This window comes from Lycorma delicatula, chromosome 11 (assembly GCF_047948215.1).
Source record: "Lycorma delicatula isolate Av1 chromosome 11, ASM4794821v1, whole genome shotgun sequence".
In the NCBI taxonomy this organism is placed as follows: domain Eukaryota; kingdom Metazoa; phylum Arthropoda; class Insecta; order Hemiptera; family Fulgoridae; genus Lycorma; species Lycorma delicatula.
The window spans coordinates 39,608,303-39,633,620 of NC_134465.1; the positions used below are offsets into that span (position 1 = coordinate 39,608,303).

Here is a 25,318-nt window from a genome sequence, read left to right on the forward strand (position 1 = left end):
AGAGATATTTTCAATAGAGGTCGAATTGAAATCGAAGACTACAAGTCGCGACCTATTCATAATCAACGCCAAGCAAATGCTACTGAAGATAAATCGATGAAAATTTGTATTCACGTTCTTCATACGGTGTAAGTGCACAATAGAAAAAAGGATTTTTTGAAATTCCGAGTTTAAAGGGGTAAAATAGAGTAGCAATGAATTTTACTATTTTTTTATTTATTTATCGGTAATAAAAGAAGATATTATTGATTTTTTTTGTATAATCTTCATGTAAATAACCCGATTTTTATGTTTTTGAAATTCGACCTTGGAAGGGGGTGAAGGATGGTAAAAAAAATTCTGAGCAACGATTGTAGATATTCCCGATCTTGGCTATACTAAATCAGTTGTTGAATAGATTTAGGCTCGTACAGATTCTTCAGATATATATTTAAAAACCATTTTCTGGTTGTTTTGAATTCCAATTTTTTTAAAAGGTGCAAAGGTTCTGATATCTTATTTATTAATTGCCGATACGATATTTATTATTTTAAGGCGCTGTGGTTCAACCGATGCGCAGCCAATGTTAGTACGGTATGTGCGACGCGACTAGCTGCCCCTCCCACCGGTTATTCGACTAAAAAACATAAAATAAAAAGATTAACGCTACGAGAAATGCAAGTAACCATATAGCGCGGACAAAGCTGCGATGGGGAGCTAGTTATATATAAGTAAAATTAATTTTAGTATTTACTGCTTTTGTTTTTTCTTATAAATTTAATATATTTGTAGAGATTTCTATTTAATAAGAAAATTTATATTATTATTAACACTGACGGTTAATATCATTTGCTTTACGGTTCAGTTAAAAAAACCTTTGGATCGGATATGACCCCTTGATAAAACGACAATTTTAATTTAAAAATTATTTACAAAAAAAAAGTTGGGTTCCCGTCGACCCCTTGAACAAATTGCATTTTTATCAAGAATTTACTGAGTTATAGTGTAACTGCTAAAAAAGTTAACCGTATTGTATCACCATCAGCATCCGCAGTTACCCATCTGTCTACGGCGTGCCCTTGTCCTTTAGTTAAAATCACTGAATTAAATAAACGAAAGAATATTATATTTAAATAAAATAATAAATATTTTTGAGTTCTGTCTCCCCCCTCTCATCAGTCTCTCTCTCTCTGTGTGTGAGAGTGCGCGCGCGCACAAGCCGTGCACCAGAAATAACCCACAGTTGTCAGTTTTTTTTTTGCACTAAACATCAGAATTTACGAAAATTGCGATCCTCCAAATGTTGACCAATCGTTATACTTTCCCTTTATAGAGCTGTAGCCGGGAAAGTAAAAGAAATAAATAATTATTTCACTGTAGTATTAATAGAATGGATTTTTTTAAAAGTTTTGTGAGTTTTTTGTGAAATGAATTTATCGTTTGATAAAGCATGGAAAAATTATTTAATGAAATTTACTTGATTTTATCGTAGTTAATATGACGGTAAGTAATTACACAAGTCGCTCGATAAATTAGGTATTTCTATAAATTTCAAAGTAAATATAGACGTATTTTCCTCATTACTCTGATAGCAAATTACTGGTACGATAAAGGTCTTTACATGGAAGTAAATAAGGATATTTACATCATTTACGAATTATGTTTTTGGTTTTTATTTTAATTACCTATCATCCGTGGTAAAACTAATAATTAAAATCCGACTAGATGTGCGGTTTTGCACCGTTAACAAAAATGAATGTTTTTTTTTATTTAGTTATATCTATTTTTTTTTTTACGAGGTGCGACAATAAAGTAATGAGACTGATGTGAAAAAAAATGTTGCTTACCGTTTTAGTCATGTTCAGTGTTGTCTCCTTCAAAGTAGTTCCCCTCTGATTGCACACACTTATTCCAGCGCTTCTGCCATTGATGGTAACATTTCTGGAACTCATCTTTTGTAATATCCTCTAAGACCCTCGTCACAGCTTTTTGGACATCTTGTGTTGTTTGAAAATGGTGTCCCTTGACCGCCATTTTGACTCTTGGAAATAGAAAAAAGTCGCACGGAGCGATATCTGGTGAATAAGGTGGCTGTGGTAGTACTGAAATTTGTTTACAGGTTAAAAATTGCTGTATTGACAGAGCAGTATGGGATGGCGCATTATCGTGATGCAGAATCCAATTATCAGCAATGTTGGCATGCACATGAAGAACTCGTTTACGAAGTCTTTCTAAAATTTCTTTGTAGAAATATCGGTTAACTGTTTGTCCAGGAGGCACCCGCTCTTTATGAACAATTCCCTTAGAATCGAAGAAGCACACAAGCGTGCATTTCACTTTTGACTTTGACATGCGAGCTTTTTTTGGTCTGGGAGATCCATTTGAACACCGTTGCGAACTTTAGCGTTTTGTCTCTGGATCGTATTGAAAAAACCAACCCTCATCACCAGTGATGAAACGGCTCAACAAATCTGGATTGATTTCCGTTTGCTCTAACAAATCGGCTGCCACATTTTTCCGTGTTTCTCGCTGTTGTTGTGTGAGATTTTTGGGGACCATTTTTGCACAAATCTTTCTCATACCGAGATCTTCAGTTAATATTAGACTAACCGTTTCTCGATTGATGTCGAGTTCTTCTGCGATCATTTTCACGGATAATCTTCGATCAGATCCTACGATTTCACGCACCCTGGTCAAGTTGACATCTGTCGTGAGACTGATGGTCGTCCAATGCGGTCTTCATCTTCAACATTCGTTCTGCCTTCACTAAAAATTTTATGCCACCGAAAAACTTCACTCTTGACATAACCTCCTCTCCAAAACTTGTCGTCGCGTTTTCACCCGATTTAACGCAAAAAGAAATGGCATACCGTTGCGTAATATTATGCGGTTTCATTTCTGTGACGAGAGACACAAACACGTGTTCACTTATTACTGCACAACTCACGACTGAGCAGTTGCATCGATGTGCCGCTTGGACTAGAAGTACCTTATAGACCAAGGTCAAAGATGGTGTGGCTACGCAAGCTGCAGGGTTGCCACATCTTGCAAAGAAAAATCAGTCTCATACTTTATTGTCGCACCTCGTATACTTGAAGTTTGATCAATTTTAAGACTTAGTGAATTATTGTATCGATTTGCCGATTACATCTTTAATATTTCGTACAAATTGTAAGACGGTTTATTAAATAAATAAATTATCATACTTTGGTGCATCGTTTTTAGAAGCGAGATGTTTGATATATCTTAAATAAAAAGATGTTCCTTGTACATAGCATTCACATTTTTTTTTTATTTACGGGTAAATCAGATACAATAAACGTTATAAATAAATAAATATTTTATTTTGATCGTTATATATCAATAAATTATATATATCGCATCAGATTTGGATAGATGTAGATATGATGCTCCACGTATAAATAATAAAAGGAACTGCGCCGGCATTTACCTGGATGGATCAAGGAAAATCACGGTAAAGTCTTGATAAGAACAGAATCTCAAAATACAGAATTCATTATATAATAATAAAAAAAGGTGTCGATTAAAGTCAATATTAATCATTTTAGATATAAAGACGTGAAATAATATTAAAATAAACGAGAGATAACACCAGTGCCAAAAAAAAATTATTTTTAATATAGGATAATATTTTTGTATTATGCTACCAAATACCCCGTTTGAATTTTGGAAATCGGAAGATCGATTGCGAAAATATAAAATATTTCCGAATAACCGTGATCTATTAGATCAAGAGTGAACCTGATGCCTGCAAACGTTAGCCATCGAACAAACACCTCGTTTGGATTTTGAAAATCGGACGAGTGTTTGCAGAGATATTTTAAGAACGCCCCGTTGCAACTCCCAAAACAGCTACCCAGGGGCATCCCGTTTGTTACCCGGTCGATTGTGATGATCGGTCTAGCCTCGCATGAGCTGCTCGTATCACCTCACCGCTCTAACCTCACACGCAGGTCCCACGGGAAGCCCGTTTAAATTTATTTAATATTATTTTTTTTTTATTTAACGTAAATTTAATTCTATTATTTTTGTAATATTATTCATTCGAATCATTCAGTTCAAACCCAACTCAGCTCACACAGTGATAGAGGCTCATATAGTTCACAGTTCATTAACTCAATTTATTAAATTTTGGGCTTCGACGTTAAATCTCTACTAAATAGTAGTAATAGTATATTTTTGAGATTTTCGAGATGAATATAACTAAAAACCGTCTCAGTTATGTCAAGAAACATAGGAGTAAAAATTTTGTTGCGATTGATCGATTACTTTTTTGTTTATCAAAACAAAAAACCCACGAACAAAGAAAACCCCTTCTCTTTATATAATAGTATAGATTTTTTTATTTATGTAATTTTTTTATATCTATAGCATAGATTCAACTTTGGGCGTGTGTATGTGTGTGCGCGCGCGCCCTTATCTTCACACACACTCAAGGTTGGTTTTATAAAAAGATATTACATTAAAGCTTGGAGAAACAGTAAATCAAATTACATAGTTTCGTGTAATATTTAAATAATACAATGAAGATGGAACATTAAATTATGTAATAATTGAAACTTCAATGGTCAGAAAATTCTGTACTAACTAGTAGTTTTCATGTGTTAAATTATTTTATTATAAATAGACGCATAATTAACAGGTTAAAATTAATTTTTAATGACTATTTTAATTCTTTATTTTTACGACCGATTATGCGTGCAACGAAACGGTTTTTTTTTAACAATTTCTTTTTTAAATACTTAATTCTATAAAACATTTTTAAAACTTCAGTACTGTTCTATAGACGTCTTTTGAAAACCAGATTATTTAGTTTTATTTACTAGAATTTCATTCTGATTTAATAGACAAGAACCGGTGTTTGGAGGAAAACCGGGTAACGTAGAGACTGTATTTAATAAATCAGATAATATTATATTTTTCATAAAAAATAGGTAATCGTAAATTAATCGAATAAATTCTAATCGGACTGAGGCTTGCTTTTCTGGACTTCCTCAAATCTACTTTTCTAGAAGTTCCTGATTGCTCTCGAGCCGTGAATAGAAAGGGCATCCGATAAAGAAAAAAGCAAGGGAAGTCCAATGAAAGACCTTAATGCGGGTGACAATTTTGTGTAAAGTATAATTTTGTTTTTCAAGTTTTATAAATTTATTTTCAACATATTTATATAGTCTGTGACACTCCTGGTAACGTAAGGATTCCAACACGGTGTCATATATCTAAATCGGTTGAACCGTTGAACTGCTACGATGGAAAAAAAATATACATAAATACATACATGCACCCTAAATACATTACACTTCTTTTTGGGTAGTCGTGTAAAAAGCGGGAAACGAAGAATATAATTACATACCGATTATCGAGGATGTTAAATTGACATCAAGAGGTAATTATTGAATAATATTAGATAAGCGACAGATAGAAATAGAATAAAACTAGCTTGAATTTCGTTAATCTTTAAGTAAATTTTATTTTTACAGATTAAACTTAATCTACGAGTATATCATATACGGTCGAAGCGCGTACGATGTGTCGTTTTGTAACCGTAATAATCACTGTGGTCGTTTTACTGGCCTGATTGTTTTTATTTTATTTTTTTTTATTTGCGGTGCCGTACATAACTAAAGCCGATAGGCTAGCCCTATCTCATCATCTAAACCGCATCTTAGCTTCTGTTTCTTGTCATTTTTTACGTTATTATTTTGTATTTATTCTTTGTTTTTATCTCTACCATCATTATTTCATTTCCTTCAGTTTGCGGTTACCCGTTTTGATTTTCCTGTTACATACTTACAGCGGTTAGAACGGTCGATTATTCGTTCGGTTACTGCCGTCGTTCAAAATACGTTTAAATACAGTAATGTTATAATTGTAATAATGATAATAGTAATGATAAACACTAAAAGATAAAAAAAATATCTACCGCTAGTCGATATTAAAACGCTTATTGTTAACACTCGTCTACTTGGTGCGTGTTTCTGAATCGTTCTTCGTTTATTCGGGATTTAACGATCTTCCGTAGATTATAAAAAGGTACGTATACGGATCGATATAAGTTGAATTTTTTTAGGATAATAAGTGGTTTATTTTTAAAGAGAGATCGTAGAAGATCTTTAAATCTTTTGACGTGGAATATGAAAAAGAAACTATTTATCGAGTGATACATTGAAGCAGTTCTCGTCATAATTCAATCTTTAGTAAAATGCCGCGTATTTGACGCTTCCTCGGATCAAAATATTGTAAGGCCTGACCGTTAGATTTTTAGTGGCATCCTATTTGACTTCAGGAAAATTTCGATCGAACCGATCTTGAACGGATTAGTGAAACGCTCCGTATAGCTGTGAACGTTTAGGAGTGTTAGATCCTAAAGGCAGATGTTTAATAGCTAGGAAATAAACATAATCTCATGAAAAATGTAAAAATTTGAATCGCCCGTTACACTTTTGTTTAAAAAATAAGAACCCGGACGCTTCTATTTCTATAATCTCTTCAAATGTCCGTTCCACTCTTCATATAAGTACTCTTTCCATATTTACGCTAAAATTTTCATCGGACCAATAAATACAATTATGACAGTATACCGCCGTATTATTGAGCTAACGAAACGCGGATTATTTTCTAAAAGAATGAAAAATTCCTTACAAAACTCCACTCCTCTATCGAAATCATGTTTACGAAGCGTAAAAATAATCATGGTATATACATTTAAGCTTTAATCCTTTTAGTATTTTTCGTAAACTTTTTCTGGGTTCCTCAGTCTAACGGAAGTCTTTCCGATGGACGTTTCAGGATTATTTATCTTTTACATGTCTCCACAAGTCGTTATTTTTTTACTAAAGCTCAAGCGGTTCTAGGCCTAACTGATGTTGAAGAATCTTCAATTCCTGGAGCATTCTAAATGTTCGCCGATCGGTAGAGGAGAGTTAAGAAATTCTGTGTTGAATTCTTCATAAATATCCTTATTATTGTTTATGTAAAAGTGAAGGGTAAAAAGTAGTTTTTTTATATATACGAGTATATATTTAAACGCCGTTATTTTTAATACTGTTGCAAAAATTTAGTTGTATTTATATCAACAAATAATAATTAAATATTTCTCACCCGTTTTAGAATTTAAATCTGCACGCCACGGGAAATTGAGTTTTATCCTACCGTGTAAAATATCTTTTATTCTAACAAAGTCCGATTTTGTGTAATGTAATATTCACATTTATAAACCGTAACAAGATTTATGTATATTAAGATAGTAGGTTAAAATGCATAATGCTTCGATGATCACGGAGGTCAAGGAAATTTTTTAGGCTCAGGATATTAAGTCATCGGTTATACATTTACGTTATATAATACGTCTAAAATGTCTACTTTGGTTTCCGATGCTCCTCTGAAATTGCTGATGATTATATTTATTTTATTTTGTTTTTTTTTAATGACACTAGTATCTTTTTTGTATTCCTAGTACTTAATTTGCGAAAGTGTTTTTCTCGCTTTTGCCGGGTCCATTCTGTCTTTATTCTTTTCTTCTATGATTTTGTCTGAACGTATCTGCCTGTGATTTTGTGTATCTCTGTGTTTACTTATTTTAGATTTTCTTTCACCTGTTTGAACTAAATCCCTCTATAGGCGTCTTTCTGTTGTTTTCTCGGTCAAAGATTTCCTCGATTATTCTGTCTTCATCCTTCTCATCAGGTGTTCGTAGAAGGCAAATCTGCGTTTCCTAATAGTTTGTCTACCTTCCGATAAAGTTCGTCGTTTTTTTCGTAATTTCAAACCGTTTTCCGTTTTTCTAGTTCCTAGTACATTCCTTTCCACGTTTTCAAGCTCTTCAATCTCTCTCCGCGGTCTAATGTCATGCGACCGGCCGCATGTAGTACCTCGGGTCTTGGACCAACCCACCGGGTTCGCTTCTTCACAAATCAGTTGATTTGGAAGTCGAAAGTTCCAGCGTTCAAGTCCTAGTAAAGGCAGTTATTTTTATACGATTTAAATACTAGATCGTGGATAACGGTGTTCTTTGGTGGTTGGGTTTCAATTAACCACATATCTCAGAAATGGTCGACTTAAGACTGTACAAGACTACATATTCATACATATCATCCTCATTCATCCTCTGAAATAATATCTGATGATAATTTCCGGGAAATAAACGGGGAAAAGGAAGGAAGTACCTAGGGTCTTATTATCGCTTTCGTGTAACGACTCGGTTTCCCCGTTCTTGTTACATACTTTTTCGGTCATTCCATAAGCTTTTGTGAATTTTGGGACCCCAGTTTTATCGGCTTCTTTATCTAGCCCGTCGAACTGCTTATTATTATTTTTTTTATTATGTTTACGAAAAGAAAATTATAAAACAAAAAAACACATTTTTCTATTATTTACCTATATTGGGATCGCATCCGTTTCCGTTAGAAAAACTTAAACGTAATTTCATTTTTTATTAGTACTTTTTGATCTCGCTTTAGGTAGAATAAGTTTGTGTAGATTAAAAACGTTTCGTGCCCGTTACAGGCGTAGCCTGTATAAGCAAATTATGCTTAATACGTAATTACGTATTACGATACAATACGTTTTACAATACGTAATTACGTATTGTAAAAACATAATGTCAGGTTGTAAATAAATAAATACACTTTAGAGTAACAGAGTCGTAAGAATAATATTCGGTATAAAGCTATAGGATTCAGTAAGTAATTAGCGATGCGTACTCGGTAGCACTGCGATCAGATAGCGGGAATTTTTTAGCTTAATCGATTTATTTACGTTTTTCCTCCAACTTACGAGTAATTCGAAAAAATTAATATAATAATCCCATTTATTAAAAAAAAATATATATTTGAAATTATATAAGATTTTATTTACTTTAATATACGTACGCTGAAAACATTTATTAAAATTATTCAGCGAATAAATGATAAACGATATTTCCAGGATAAGATGAGCTTGCCGTTTAAAGTTACAAAAGGTTTTCTTGTGACATTTTTAAAACATTGTTTTTTTATACATATCATCTCATAAACTAGAGGTCACATAAGCCCCAGTTTAAAAAACATTCATGGAATTTCATTTTTGTCCCGTTAAATTATTACGCAAAGTATATAGCTTTGGAAATGATGGAAAATGTATTGTTATTTCGTTTTTTTCTACGAAACGGTTCCCCGATCATAATATTAAAAAATAATTTTGCATAAAGCGAAGATTGTAAACGGGTTTGAGAACTATTCGTTTAGAATCGTTTTTGCCGCTTTTATTATCGGATTTGCTCGATTACAAATTGTTATTTACTGAAATAAAATTCTTCAATACTGTAAATTTAATTAATTGAAAGAAGGATTTGATAATTTTTTCAATTTTTAATTACGTTATGACATTTTCGATCGCCATTTTGGTTTAAATAATCAGCATTTTTTTTATACCGTTTTGCTTGTCTCACAAACACCTTTAAAAGAAGATGTCACACGACCAATGGGAAGATGTCATTTCCTATTTAACATTTTTGGACCGCTCCTACCTTCTCCCAGTAATCCACAGCCCCATTTAGATTATTCGGCCCAGAAGGCCGAATACTCTACATTTGGGCATACTGAGTTAGGTTCTCTTACCGGAGGAGATTTCCAAAGACAGAATTGGGACACCTCAAATAACAAAAAGATTAAACGTGAGCGTACAACCGTAGTTCTAGCTATCCGAAACAAACACACTGTTTGCTGCCATTTTGGATCGGGCGATCGGAATTAGTATTAATTTTTTGATTTTTCTCGTGTCTCATCGAGTTCTTTAAAATGATATATCATGTCTATTGGCCCATTTGAAATTTTTGAGTGCCCCCCCACAAATCCAAACCTAAGTTTGTTAAAGTATCCCCGTGGTACAAGGAAGAATTCCGTAAACCGCATCATCAAGTTAACTCAATATATATATATATATATATATACAGGGTCTCACGAAGAGGTATACCTTTTTGATTTAGTATCAATCGACCATTCCTCCACAGATTCTATTGAAACTTTATTGACCGAAGGTTGTTTTTTTTACCTTCAGGACCACCATGATGTATTGCTTCAGAGGATGAAATGAATGACAATTTTTGTAGCGTGTGAAAATACCATCCCTGACCGGGATTCGAACCCGGGGCCTCCGGATGAAAGGCCGAGGCGCTACTACTTGCGCCACGGATGCCGGCAACGAAGGTTCTAAAATTTTTTTATGAAGATTTCAACCTTCTAGGGATTTATAAAAACAAAGTAGCGGCTTTAAAATTAAAACAATTTCAGATAAAGCACATTTTTATTTATCACAAAAACAAATGATTTATGTTAAAATTGAATATAACAAGCAGCTGTGGAGGCTCAGACACAAATGGAGCCTCTTCATGTTCACCGTGAAAGAAGTGCACTGCGCTTCTGGGAACGTTCAAGAAGAGTGTATAAGCAACAGTAGGACAGTTACCAGCAAGCAACAAACAGGCTGAAAACCCAAATTTGACCGCTCACTGCAGATAAGAACATATATGAGAAGTACAGCCTGACACTTGTAGATGTAACACAACTTAAAACCTATCAAGATTCTTTCGATTACTGCCGCAAGCCGAATATAACTTAAAATATCATCAACTGCCAAAACACGCCTCTTATAAGGCTGAATTAAAACAGGCTGCGCCCTAAACCATTCATGAAGATTATCCGGAACAGGAATGGTTACACATTTATACAGATAGATCATCAATACCAGGAACAGGAGAAAAAGGAGCCGTGTACTACTGCCGCCACTTCCAGGGGCATCTTGCAGTCGACACTCCACAGAGAAATTACGATGGAAAGATTGCCGCAATTCAAGTAACCGCCAACCAGCTTGAAATCCTTTCCACACGGAAGGCAGTTTTAATGGTCGATTCGCAAGCAGCCATCCGGATCTTGTCGTGTAACGCTATAACTGACTGCACAAGTACTTTGGAGTGCTGGAAGACCTTAAACGAACTGGGATGTCAAGACTGGCAGTTGAAATTCCAACGGGTTCCCGGCCATGTTAACATATATAGTAACGAAATGGCTGACAAATTTGCAAAGCTGGGTATCTCTCTGCCTCAGCCACCCAGCACTCCTTCTCTTGACTCAGCCAAAGCGCAAATAAACACGGCAGTCAATAAATGGGTTGGCGAAAACCGCAAAGAACCAGCAGCAGGCAAGAAGTGGGAAAGCCGTGTCACACATGGCCCTATAAGATATAGCTTCCCTCGGGCAGTCAGCGTTGCTGCATTTAGATTATAAACTTGATATGACTATCTGGCTTCGCACCTACATCGGATACGGGTTCTGACCTATCCAGCATCCCAACTCTGCGGTTACGAAACTATGGAGACCATCTGAGGACCTGCAGAGCTCTAGACTACTGGCAGAGGAATGATGAAGGCGTGAAAATAACTTTGGTATTTTCTTTATTGATTGGCTTGCACATACATACCTTTTTATTTTAAAGTTTTCTAGTGCTCTTTGGTTATGGTTTTGCATAGTTACCTTCCGTTCGTTAAATTCTCCTAATTCGAGTATATTATTCCGATCGCACTGGAGATTCAAAGCGATAAACGGAATCCGCGGTATAAATTTAACTCGATTATTTATTACTAATTATTATGTTGCCGAGCAGCATTACTCCTCCTTTCAAAATATTTTAAAAATCAATTTTTTATTGTTGAAACTTTGTATTTTTTACACAACTGCCCAAAAAGGAGTGTAATGAATTTAGGGTGTACAAGGATGTATATATGTTTGTTCCGGCCTAGCAGATCAACGGCTGTACCTATAGTCACCTTCGCGCTCTTTAATTATCCTATATTAAACAGCAATGTTTGTCAGCGATGTCTTTTTATGGATGTCGTGTTTTTTAATTTTTAATATTTATCTCTTATTTGTTACATTTATAAAGCTAACGGTTAACTCGTCATCGCATATCGATCTTTTAACAGCTGATTTTCGATGTCAAAGGTTCTGAGATTCAAATCCTAGGTCGGTTACTTTTACTAGGATTTCAATACTAGACAGCGGATATCGGTGTACTTCGGTAGTCGGGGTTCAATTAACCACACGTCTCATTAACTGTAAGCCTGAGTCTGCACTCGGTTTACATGTCGTATATCTTCCTCATCCCATCAGAACGATGGTGATGGGGTTGTTTATTGTTCACCAGTCGAACAGATTTCAACGTACACATTAAGAAAGAAATGTGTAAACCGTCTTTCAGTAAAAACAAAATTTCGCTTTCGATAAATGCGGTGATTTAATTTTTTTTTTAAGTTACTATAATTTATTTTGTATGGTAATCGGATACTTTTTTGTTAATTTTAACGGCATTCTTTTTAAATGTTGAACGGTTTTATTAAATTCATTTTAAAGTTATTAATTATAAATATCCACTACTCTACGTAAAATTCTCGAATTTAATACTAAAAAATATTTGGCGTGAAAGTTTTATCGTTCTTTTTCGTAAGGTTCTTTTTTTATAAAGCGGTCTTAACGAGCTCTCTATCCGGAAGAATTACGGTTCCGATCCTAAAATTTATATTATGAATGCTAATTTCGGCATTATAAGGAAATTAAGTTTTATACCTCACTTTTTTTTATTACACGCTACAAAATTTGTTTTTTATTCAACATAATAAACAAAGATAACCGGATGCGAGTGAATACCGTCATAAATAAATAATTCAAAAAGCTTAAACGATTACCGGCATCCATTGAAGTTAAAAACAAATTTCTAAAAGGGTTGATGCAGATTTTTCTTATTTTGAGATTTTTTCGTTATTTTTCCTGTTTTTTTTTTTTTTTTTTTTTACCTCTGTAGTTACTGCCTTACATCCGAAAGGTCTTGGGTTCAAATCCGGGTGGTATATTTTTTATAAGCGACTGGAATCGGGCGTTAGCCGATTCGTGAGTTAGGGAATACTAAAAATATATCGTTACAAAAAGGCGCCTCCCTACGATTTTTAAAACTTAAAAAACATTTTAAAGAAAAGTCACAAAAAATAATTCTTTAATTATTTACGTTTTCAAAATGTAAACGAGTTTAAATTATTGTTAATATAAATTCATTCAGTAAATTTCACTAAAATATGCATGACCGTTCTTGAATAATTCGCAAATTATTGTGTGTGTGTGTGTGTGTGTGTGTGTGTGTGTGTGTGTGTGTGTGTGTGTGTGTGTGTGTGTGTGTGTGTGTGTGTGTGTGTGTGTGTGTGTGCGTGTGTGTGTGTGTGTGTGTGTGTGTGTGTGTGTGTGTGTGTGTGTGTGTGTGTGTGTGTGTGTGTGTGTGTGTGTGTGTGTGTGTGTGTGTGTGTGTGTGTGTGTGTATTTATTAACCGCTTAAGTATTGTAAGGAATGTGAAAAGATCATCGACAAAGGAGGTACAGATAAATTCAAACCTTATAGAAATAACTGGTAGGCCTAATTTAGTTATGCGTTTTAATCGCGTCTTGTGATTCTCAATTAGCGGCTCAATTTCCATTTAAATCCCAGTTTTCTAATTCTTTTTTTAAATAACTTGTTTGAGATAAGTGCCTACCGATTCTCGTTCTTCTTGATGTTTCAGTAAATTCGTATTTCCGTAAAAAAAAAAAGGATTATTCGTTTAAAAGCGGACCGCCTCGTATCAATTACAAAGGCCACAGCGGTGAAATATCATAAATTTGAAATCTTTGAAAGTGTTTTCAAACCTTTAATATATTATTTTATTTTTGGAAATATAAACATAAATTACCGATTTAATTTTAAATCGGATGGTCGAAGTGAGCTCCTATATTAAAATATTTTACATCTTTTACCATAAAAGTAACACGGAAACCGCATTTTGTTTACTGTTGTTACCGTGCTTTATATACCGACGTTGTCGCGTGTAAATGGATAAAGGAGACAAAACGAGGAAGATCTTTTTTAAAGTAATTACCCCTTTTTTCCATTTTCTTTTCTTTAATTACCGTTCTATAAAATTAGCAGAAGATCACGATGATGTGATGAATGAATTTACTTTATCGATCTTATGCGAGTAAATGAAATTTTGGGTCGAGCCTGCTCAGTCAACCAGAAATATTGTAAGCGGTTGCAATGCGTACACTTTACACTTTTTCTAAAGAGTTTGTTTACCGATTACATTTTTTTTCTAAGAAAAAAATTGTGATATTTAAATAAAGTAAATCATAAATGTATCAGTGTGCGCGCGCGCGGATTTTTATTTGTGTTAGCATGAATACGATTGAGAATAACATTTCGTTCAACAGTCTGCTTCTAAGGAGCAAACTCATTTATGTAAAAGCTACATTCTACGTAAAAGGATTAATAATTGATTTTAAGGAAAAGCGATCGATTCACAATTTTATGTTTATTATTTGTTTTTATCCTGCAGGAAACGTAAATAAATATTATTTATATAAACCTATCGGTTTACGTAGATTTAAATCTATTTAAGTCTGCAGAATTTTTTAATTAAATCCGGTTCCTCTTTTGGCTATGATTTTTTCCGAAAAACCTTTATATTTAAAATGAGCACTGCCTCGGTTTTTCTTTACCGCGATTGAACTCGGAAGAAGCCAGGTATGACAGTTAATAAATTAGTAAATCGTACTGCGGAGTTTGTGCCGTGACGAAATGAGAACTAATTTACTGTTTGTTTTAATAATAATACTTAATTATTCGATCTTAAAGGTGTATTCCCCTTACACCTTTTCCCGAAGAACTCTAAATTTGTTACCCTTTACGGTATCTTATTCATGAAAAATGCGTAAACTTTAAATCGTCACGCGATCGGTTCGCTTAGATATGACGCTTTACCGATATGAGCCGAACTCCAACCTCGCTCCCAAGGTGAACTACAGCGCTGGCCTCTCGTTAACGAGCTCTCCTCGACCGATCTCTAATTATCGATGAGAATTTCTGTGAAGGGACCGCTCTTGAAACGATTTTCTCTTTGACGCGCGGTTCCAGAATGGCGTTTGTAATCTTTGCAGAACAGGTCATTCGATCGTCAAATGACGTTTCCTCGCGGTTATGAAATCATATTGAAACTTATTTTATCGGACTTCCTTATACGATTATAACGGAAGTTGTACTTTTTTAGGCTTAGGATATGCTGATGGATAATACGGTTGCGGTTTTCCTACTAACCAGCATCAAGAGTTGCGACAACCTGCCAGAAATCTACTAACAAACCGCAGTCGCTGGTCTTTTAACGCCAAATAATACGCTTTTGTATACGTTGTTTTATTTAAATGTGACCGCAAAATACGATGACCGAATCCGGTTTTCGTTTCACATTATTACGATATCTATCCGGTTCTGGATACAAAGAGGAAAAACATAATATTCGTTTGTTAAGTATATTTTGCCGTCGGAATTAAATGTTAGTTTTCCCGATCATTAACGTCAAATCCGATCGGATGTTCGGCTAATACTCGTATGAAAGCCGGCCGATTAGATATCTATCGGTAAAATCGATTTACTTAAAACTAAAAATATTAAAATACGTGTTTATTACTCATTTAACAATTATTTTAAAGTGTGTTTTTTTTTACCCCAATCTTTCTATTTTAACCTTCATTTCTCGAAAACTATTAAAAACACAGTTATGCAATTTATGTTTCTTCTACTTTTCAGATCGTATTTCATAGAAAAGCTGTTAAATTTATCCATTAATTTGGGTTCCAAGAATTACAGTCGGGTCTAATTTTACCAAAGGCGCAGAAATCAAGACAAAATATTTCATCAGCTGACACTAACGAAGAAGCATTACCGACTCTATGTTTATATTTTTGCCTATGTTTTTTTCTTTTCTTTCCCTAGTAAAATATGTCCTGAAGGTTTATTATATTCTTCGTGAATTATTCTGTATAAATATATATTTATATAACTGAATCGGTTTGTATAATTAAATCTATTTGCATTTTATTACCGGTGCTGGTGGCTTATATCCAACAGGATTTAGATTTATCAGAAGTTTTTAATATTTTTAATGAAGGAGTCAATGAAGTTGGCTTAGTTTATAAAAATGTTATTTTTACCCGTCGTTTTAGGTTATAAAAAAAAACCATCAAAATCGACACAGACATGTTTTGGAAAAAAAGAGTCTGAAAAAAGAAATTAAAAAAATTATCCTATCTCATTTTTTAATTCCCTAATTTTTTCTGATCAAATTGAAACAACAAAATCAGATCGTACTGTTTTTCTTTTAAATGTCCTAATATAACTCTTAAGTTTGTCATTATTATTAAATATTTATTAGCTTATGCATATTCTCGTCTAATGTATGATGTCATCTGTTCGGTTCCCTTTAAAAATCTGCCTATTGTTTTAACCATAAAACAATAGACTTTCAGATCGCTGTTTGGTACCTATTCATAAATTATGTTCATATATACTCTTATTTTATAAATTAAAAATACTAATCTACTCGTCTATTTATAATAATAAATGGTCACATATTCTTAAAAAGTAACATCATCCACCTCTATTAAACTTGTATATCGGACAACGGAATTGTTTTCACGTAAAACAATACTTCGACTTAAAGAAATTCCTAATTATCATTTTTAATAAATTACCAAACGGTTTAGATTATTTTGCCACCGGTTTATTTAAAATACGACTAAAAAATTGTTTTTTATAGAAACAATTCTTCTCTGTCGAAGAGTTTATAATAATATTAATTTTAAAAATACCCTGAATTTGTGCCACATTCAACATGAAAAACAAAACATACATAAATGTGTATGTATGTACATACGTAAATACGTATTCAAATGATTTTCATTGACGCCTTCTGAATGATGTTATATTTTTTAGCGATTTGATATATTTAATTCGTGTATTTACGAGAATTATTTGTTTAATTATTTTTTCTCGATGAATTAATTCAACGCAGAAGCTTACCCAGAATCTCGTACTCGAGAATATGAAAGTGGAATTTGTTTAGAAATGTTATGACTGAACGGGTTTCGAAACCGGGACCCCCGGATGAAAGGCCTGAACGCTGTCGTTCCGCAGCGACAATTTAATGAATTTATATTTTAAATAATTAATATAATTAAATCGCATCTATTTTTTATTTAATGGTGCATTTTATGATGCTGTTCTAATAAATGTTTTACTACGATTTCCCTTGAACCATCCGGGAAAATTCTTGGACAGTTCTTTTTCTTATACATGGAATAGCATATTTACTGGTTCATGATCTGTTCTACAGAGCGTTCGGAAAGTTGCTGTGCACTGAATTATGGAGATGTAATGACGAGACTCTCTCAATTATTACTTTGCATTTTTATGTCATTATTTTACAGAAACAGATATTACAATATCCGTGGAATAGTTAATAAAATGTGTTACAAAAGACCTCCTTCAACTTAGTACAACACTGCAAACTTTTCAATTTGTTTTAAACACTTTAACCGGCTGATGCACTGGGATTTCACGTACGTATACCTTTATTGCGGTTTTTAGTCGGTCAATTGCGCGTGGTCTGTTGCGATACACTGCTTGTTTCGCTGCCCCCCGTAGAAAATTGGGATTCAGATCGGGTGATCGCGCACGCCACAAACTCCTGTAAATAATTCTTTCACCAAAGAAGTTTTGTAAAAAAGTCATCGACCTGTTAGCTGTGTGTGGGTAGGTCCAGGGGTTGGTGGAACGCCATCTTGTTGCAACCGACCGTAATTTATTTCCACTTCTGTTAACCGACTAATGAAGTTTTGTTAAAACAACACGATAACGATCACTATTAACTACATTTTCAAAAAAGATTGGACTCACAATGCGCGTTTAACTCACTCCGACCCAAACTCCAATTTTCGCTTCGTGTAAAGATTGTTCGTGTAATTCACAGGGGTTAGTTATTGACCACAGTCGTGTATTTTATGAATTGATATACCCTCCGAGATGAAACCACGCTTCATGTGTAAAAAAAAACCTAACGTCGAGGATACCTACGGATTTTAGCTGATAAAACGTTTAAACCGTTGCCAATAATTTAGTCTTTTGATACGATTCATAGGTTTCAGTTCCTGAACGCCCATTACTTTGTATGGTAAAATTTACAGTTCTTTTCTTACAGCTTTATGTACGGTAGCAAGTCCGATATGTTGCTGCTGTGCTAACTTACCTCTCGAATTTAATGGACTTTCGGCCATTAAAACAGTAAGTGGCTTCTGTTCGTATAGTTTAGGTGGTCTTTCGCTTCAATCAGCGGCTTCAACAGAGCCTGATGCCCGAAACTTTTCAATAAGAGTTCGAACCGCATCGCGGGAGGAACAACAGTATTTGTAAACTTTTCAGAAAACTTGTACTTTACTAAATCAGTAAATTTGTTCATTCACGAAAGACATGTTCGACGAGAAAATTGCGTTTGTCTACCGAAAAAACCGTTTCGTTCTCGCAAATATTGATTCCAATAACTCGAAACGAAACGAAGCGCGTTGAATCACAACTCAACAACTGACGTCTTGGTTTATTACTGAGCAACGTCCGATGAACTCACAGGGCAACTGACCTAACGCCGAAAAAACAGAATGCATCACATAATTCTAAAGCATACTGCACAGCGACTTTCCTAGCGCTCTGTTTATTATGTACCGATCGGGACAAAATATTTATTAAGTTTTATTATTTCCAAGTACCCGTTTGAATTTTTTTCTCTAAACGAGTGAATAATTTTTAAACCTCATCGGAGAGTCCGAGTAATAGAGAAAGGTTTAGGTTGTTTTTACTGTTTGCATTTAATAACTTCGCATCATCGCAATTTCATATTATTTTTATCACTTTTTCCCTGTTTAGGCCTATGGATCACCTTTAGATAATTTGTCGGGTGTTTTTCTGTTTTGAGTCATAATTTGAATCGTAGTTCAGTTCTTCTACAATCGTCTTCTTTTTCTGTTGGATCGTCTTCTTGAAATTTATGATTTATTAATTAACTTTCTAAAGAAATCACAATTTAATACACATTTTTCTGTAACTTAACTTCTCGGAGATTATTAATTGATTCCATCCAATTATTTTGGTTTTTTTCTTCCAACAGAAATCTGTTAATTTCTTCAGTATTCTATTATTTTTTGTTCTAAAGATGTAACCAGAAACAATTTTTTCTTGTTGCTTGGGAGGGAATTTCACATTCTTTTTAAATTTTTGTTATTAATTTTTTGAACTCTAATATTATTTTTAATATTGAGGCCTAAGACTTTTCTTTCTTTTTTGGGAATTTTTTCTATTTCGCTTTTGACATTTAAGGTTAGATATTCTGCCGGATATAAACTTTCTAAGCCCACAGGGTTGGTCCAGTGGTTAACTCATCGTCGCAAAACACTTATTTAATAACTGATTAGAAGTCGAAGGTTCAGAGGTTCAAATCGTAGTCAAAGTCGGTCACTTTTATTCGGATTTAACTATTAGACAGTAGATACCGGTGTACTTTGGTAGTCGGGGTTCAATCAACCACGCGTTTCAGGACATGAGTCTGTGTAAGACTACACTTCATTTACTTGTACATATCACTCTCATCTCAGCGGGCTGGGGGAATTTGTTTATTGCTCAGTTATTGAACAGATTGCAACGTATTCGTTAAGAATAATAATAAATATAAACATCCTGTTCTTATTGCAGTATTATAGTATCTGATTTAGCATCTATGGAAATGAAGTTCATATTGCAAATATTATGTGTTTGTCTATAATTGATTTCCATTTTATTATCTCTCATTATTTTCTTCATTTAATCTTTTCCATTCGGTTATATATTACTTCACTCAGGTATTTAAATCGTTTGACTTTCTTACTAGAGACATAGACATATCCCTTTTTCAGTTTTACGGGTATTCTTCTTTTTTTTAGGCTTCTTTTTTTTTAGACATTTTTAGGCCCGCATTTTCAACAGTTTCTTTCAAAACAGTTATTTGTTTTTTTGTTTGCTTCTTCTTTATTTTTAACTAAGGTCATTTGGCAGATCATCTAAGAATTGACTTCAGTTTGTCGGTTGCTTAATCCAGTTTTTATAATCTTGTTTAGGACCACGTTAAATAATGAAGGGTGAGAAGCCTTTGCCTTGTCGGAATCCTGTTTTAATCCGGAGCGATTCTGAGCATTTTTCCCATAAATTTTATTTAAGAGGTAATGTCCGTTAAAGGTTCTTTAAAGAGATTTAATAATTTATCATCGAATCGGTATTCTTTTAGAATGTTAAATAAATTTTGTCTATCCGCCCTAAATTTTGTCTGAATCATGAGCCTTTTTATAACATACGTAGAAATGTTAAGATTATTTTCTATTTATCTTACTAATAAGAATTACGATTCTCATGGAGTACTGTACAAATTAAACTCTCCTTGGTTTTCATATAATTGTGGATCTAGTATGTTTGCGAACTTTTTTAAATCCAGTCTTGAAAGTAACTGGGATTAATGAAAACTTTCCATATTTATTTGTATCCTTTTTATCTCCTCTTTTTTATATAGGAATTTATTACAGCTGATTTCCATTCCTGAAAAAAAACATTCATTTTCCAAATATTTTCTATCATTTTACATAAAAAGTTGAGGTTATCTATCTCCATTGTATACATTTTTTTCAAATTTCTACTATATTTCATCTCCGCCAGAAGCGGATCTTTTTGAGTTGTTTTTTTTTGCTTTGGAGCTAGGGATTTAAACTTTCCCCCGTATATTATTGGTCCCGTAATTTCTAATTTATTTTGTAGTACCGCACAATTTAGGGTTTAAAAGACATATTTTTCTAGAATTTTGCAGTCTTTGTTATTAATAGCTAGTTTACCATCTTCTTTTCTTAAACTTAGATTAGGAGGGGATGGTCTGTATTAGAAATAACATATTTTTATCGATATGACCTTTAAGGTTTCCCCTTTTTTATTATTTTCTGATGCTGTTTTGGTTTAGATTTTACTTGATTTTTCCGAGTGAATGCCGATGTAGTTTCCTTGTTTTACATCCGTGGAGTAATATACCGACTCGCTCCTAAAATGGTCTATGTATATGTATTAAAAGCCATAACCGTAATGGTTGTAAGCGACTGGACATGAGTTGCAAGTCACTCGTGAAAACGACAAGGATATCATTAACAAAAACGAGTCCTTCGTGTTAAGCTTATTAGAAAAAGAGAGGAGGGTCAAGTCGTTTTCAGTTACCTTCTGAGCCAAATATACGAGGTCTGTTCAGAAAATAACCGAACATTTTTAATTACGCGCCAACGGAGATATTTAATAAGGTGCGGTCGGCAACACTGAATTCCTCATAACTTCCTCTGTAACCACATATTCTTGCTTTGGTGAGATCTCGTTTAGTTTTCGTGTTGTTGTTATTTGACTGCGATGTGTATAAGAGTTAGTAGCGATTTTAGTAACGTGCAATTTTCGGAAGCGACGTTACGACGTAAAATTTTGCGTGAAACCGGGGAAAACTTTCACAGAAATATTTCAGTTTTTGAAACAATCTTACGAAGAAGATGCTCTGGGTCATACGCGATGTTACGAATAGTTGTCACGATTTAAAAGCGGTCGTCAGTCGATCGAAGATGACCATCGACCACGAAGGCATTCGACTTCAAACAATGACACCCGCATTCTGAAAATCGACGATCTGGTGCGTGCAAATCGTCGTCAGAGATCTCGCAGAAGAGGTTAGCATCTCGATCGGATCGTGCCGTGACATTTTGACTGAAAAATTGAACGCGCATCGAGTCGCAGCAGTTTGTTCCCCGTTTGACGATCGAACAGCAGGAAAAAACATCGAATGGATGTTTGTCGGCGACTTCTTGAACAAGCCGATGACGAAGAAACATTCATGTAAAGGATCATAACGAACGGGAATCGAAAGCCGGATTTATGGCTACTACATCGAGACAAAAGTTCAATCACGATGGATCGACAAAGGATCTCTACGCCTCGAGAAAGCACATCGGTCTCGATCCATTGTCTAAGTTATTCTCTCTGTTTTTTCGATTTTAACGGAATTGTGCCTTCTGAATTCTCGACTCGAGGTTAAGTGCGTATTATCGAGGCGTTTTACAACGTGTTTACGTGAAAAAAATCCGCAAAAAGAGACCGTAGTTGTGGCGAGACAACTCACGGTTCCTTCGCGGCGACGATGCGCTCGCACACTCGGTTTTGTCAATTCGTCAGTTTTGTGCCAAAAATCAGATGACTGTCCTCCATGACCTCCTACTCGTCAGATCTGGCTTCTTGCGATTTTTTCTTATTTTCGAAATTAAAATCGGCGATGAAACTATCGATGACATTAAACCGAATACGTCACGGACCTTAAACGTCATTTAAAATAAAACTATCCAGGACTGCTTTGCGGAAACTCCGTTGGGAAAAGCGTGCGAAATGGGAAGGGGATTAGTTTGAGAACCGAGAATCTGTAAAATTAATAATGATGATTAAAAAAATAAAGTTCAGTTATTTTCTGAACAGAACTCCTACGGTAGCATACGAGAAATACATACGATATTCGACCTCATAAGCGACACCTTCACACTATTCAACATCCCGTCACGTAGTCGACATCACTACTCTCGGAGAAATCGACTCTGATTACTGCCTCTTGTCACAGACAAGGGGAAAGACTTTATTGTAAATAATGGTTTAAATGAATCTCAGCCGTAAAAAAATATCGAAATAAATAACGTAAAGAATTAACGTTTCCCTTTATTTAGCGAAACGATGCGTGTTGTATCATATACTGATTCGACTCAGCAGGGAAATGAAACGATCTATATAATGTATTATTATGTACTTATCCTAAAAATATAATATTTTATCAGGTCGATTAAACTCGTTGTCTCTTTAATGTAAATCTACATTAAAGATAAATGTATTTCTCAGTAATATTATTATTATTATTATTTCGTAAAATTTATATTTCTTTTAAGAATTTTCCTGTACACGAATTTCAATCGTACGAGCCGGAAAAAGTTATAAAGAATAAAAAAAAAACGCTAAACAGAATTGCGAAAGTCGTGATATTTTCTTTTTCTATATCGAAGTGAAGGTAAATTCAAATTTGAGTTTCATAAGAATATATATATATATCATTAATATGTGCTTATGAAGTTTTAAAATTATAAATTTAAGTGAGGTCAAGTAACCAAGTAATAGTTGAGTTGACGCAACTACGTAGTAATTGACTCCATAAATATCGTATGTGCTGTTTAACATACACACACACATACACACACACACACACACACACTCACACCTGTAATTCACAAAATTAATATTTAATGTCATATTTTCCTTGTTGCGGGAGTGATTGTATGCGTATGACTAATTCATGTGATTCTTTTTTCCTTTAAATGTCAACTTTTAATTTAAACTAAATGTGGTTTCATTGTGATTTACATTAATATTAAAAATTAATTTAATTAACTTATTTATGACGGCTGCATAGTACGAGTATCCTTTATGTACACGACTGGGGAATCCACACCGACCGATGGCATGATAATATAATTTACATGTCTATTATTAAATAATAGTAAAACTTTTAGCATATTTATATATAATTTTAATCCATGCTAATAAATATTAGCATAATTACATATATACGATATATATATATACTCGTGTATATATATATATATATATATGTGTGTGTGTGTGTGTGTGTGTGTGTTTCAAAAGAATTTTCCTTCTATGATCTTATAAATCTAATAATAAGCACATAATTAAACCAATAATAAGCAAACTGATAAACACTCGGACAATATTTAATAATTAAACTAATAGTAAGCACATAATTTTCATAGAAATAATGTCTTCCTTTTTTATCATGACACAGCTATTGTCTCAAAAATTCGAAACTACAAATTTCGTCAGTTTTTTTTTTACTCTACGAGGAAAATTGTATACGAAATCAAAATTTCTAATTTAAAAAAAAAATTATTCAAGATTGCGGTCTGATGTCGTGCGTAGCAGAAACCGAAGTTTAATAATATTTACATTAAAATATACGTATTTACAAGACTAAATTATCAGCATTAGCTGTTAAAATTAATTTAAAAAAAAAAATTATATAATTAGATTACATAATAACTGTCTAACTTTAAATTCGGATTAAATCGTTCCATTTTACTACTCAGATAAAGGTAACATTGCCGACCGCGTTGATGTTATTTTCATTATCGGTAATCGTTTAAGATTATCTCCCTGAAAAGGGAGAACGACTTTTCAAGGTACAACAATGGATGTATCAGATCATTGGCTTCGATAAATAAAAATCGCATAATCGGTTTTATAAATGCTGATTTTTGAATTCACAGGTTCTTAGATTCAAATCCTAATAAAATTTGGTCGTTTTTATACGAATTTGGATGCTAGATACTGAACACCGGTGTTCTTCGGCGGTCGCGGTTTAACTATCGACAAGATAACACTAGAAAAGTCTAAAATTCATAGTATTCAATTCCTACAAATATTATTACGTTTACTGTCTACGATGAAACTACCCTATTACACTACTGTCGCTTTCATTATTGTTTTCCGACAACTCACCGAACGACTTCCTGCATTCATCCGCTGTCTACAATGGAATGCTTGTGAAGTACTGATATCGCCGTCACCGCAACCGCGTCGAATTCGTCTTGAGAAACTACCCTGTCATCGCTTGTTATTACGACTACGCCGAACACAGCCTCGCAGAACCGCTCACTCTTTCTGCCGGTCCCTGGCAGTATTTACATCCCCTGGCCTGTAGAACCGGTACCCACCTCATCCCTTAGCGTAATAATTTTTATCGTCTCCCCCTTACATTTTCCCATAAATTCTTATTCCGGTCCGGTAACCGTTCTGGTCAAAAAACAGCTTTGGAGGTGTTATTGTCTGTATTATAAATAGCAGATCGTTAAACGGGCCTGATAATCTGAGAAAGTAATCCCTTTTAATTCCTTCTGGATTTTATTTTCGTTATTATTTTCTCTTTCTTTCTTCTTTATCGGAAGAAATCCGTTACCCTGATCTATTATACCGGACCTAGTACAATATTTTAAATAATTAATATGGACTTAGACGCATTTATTTTCAAAACTTTATATTTAATTATGTCGGTCCGATCAAGTTTTTAACACGGTTTCTCTCGATCCGTCCAAGCGGTTATTGGAGAAGTTTTTTTTACGCACGGAGTAGCATATCTATCCGTTTCTGATACGATCTATATTATGAAATACTACACACCGATCAGAAAAAAATATTTCTTTATTTAATATTTGCATTTATCTTGCCGTGGTATAATATTTATATGTATGAGATTTTTGTAAATTAATAAATTTACGTACGATGAATAAATTTTGTT

At 33.9% G+C, this 25,318-nt stretch overlaps 1 protein-coding gene across 3 annotated transcripts in view; it reads left to right on the top strand.

Annotated features, from left to right (window-relative positions):
- LOC142332341 (uncharacterized) overlaps positions 1 to 25,318 on the top strand; it is a 117,745-nt gene that overhangs the window by 44,276 nt on the left and 48,151 nt on the right. The window contains exon 1 of one of the 3 annotated variants that reach the window (XM_075378735.1): positions 5,842 to 6,033. The exons of the other annotated variants lie outside the window; for them this stretch is intronic. The gene's annotated coding sequence lies outside the window, so the exon portion shown is untranslated. Of the gene's footprint in view, positions 1 to 5,841; positions 6,034 to 25,318 lie in introns of those variants that run through there. 3 annotated transcript variants of the gene reach the window in all.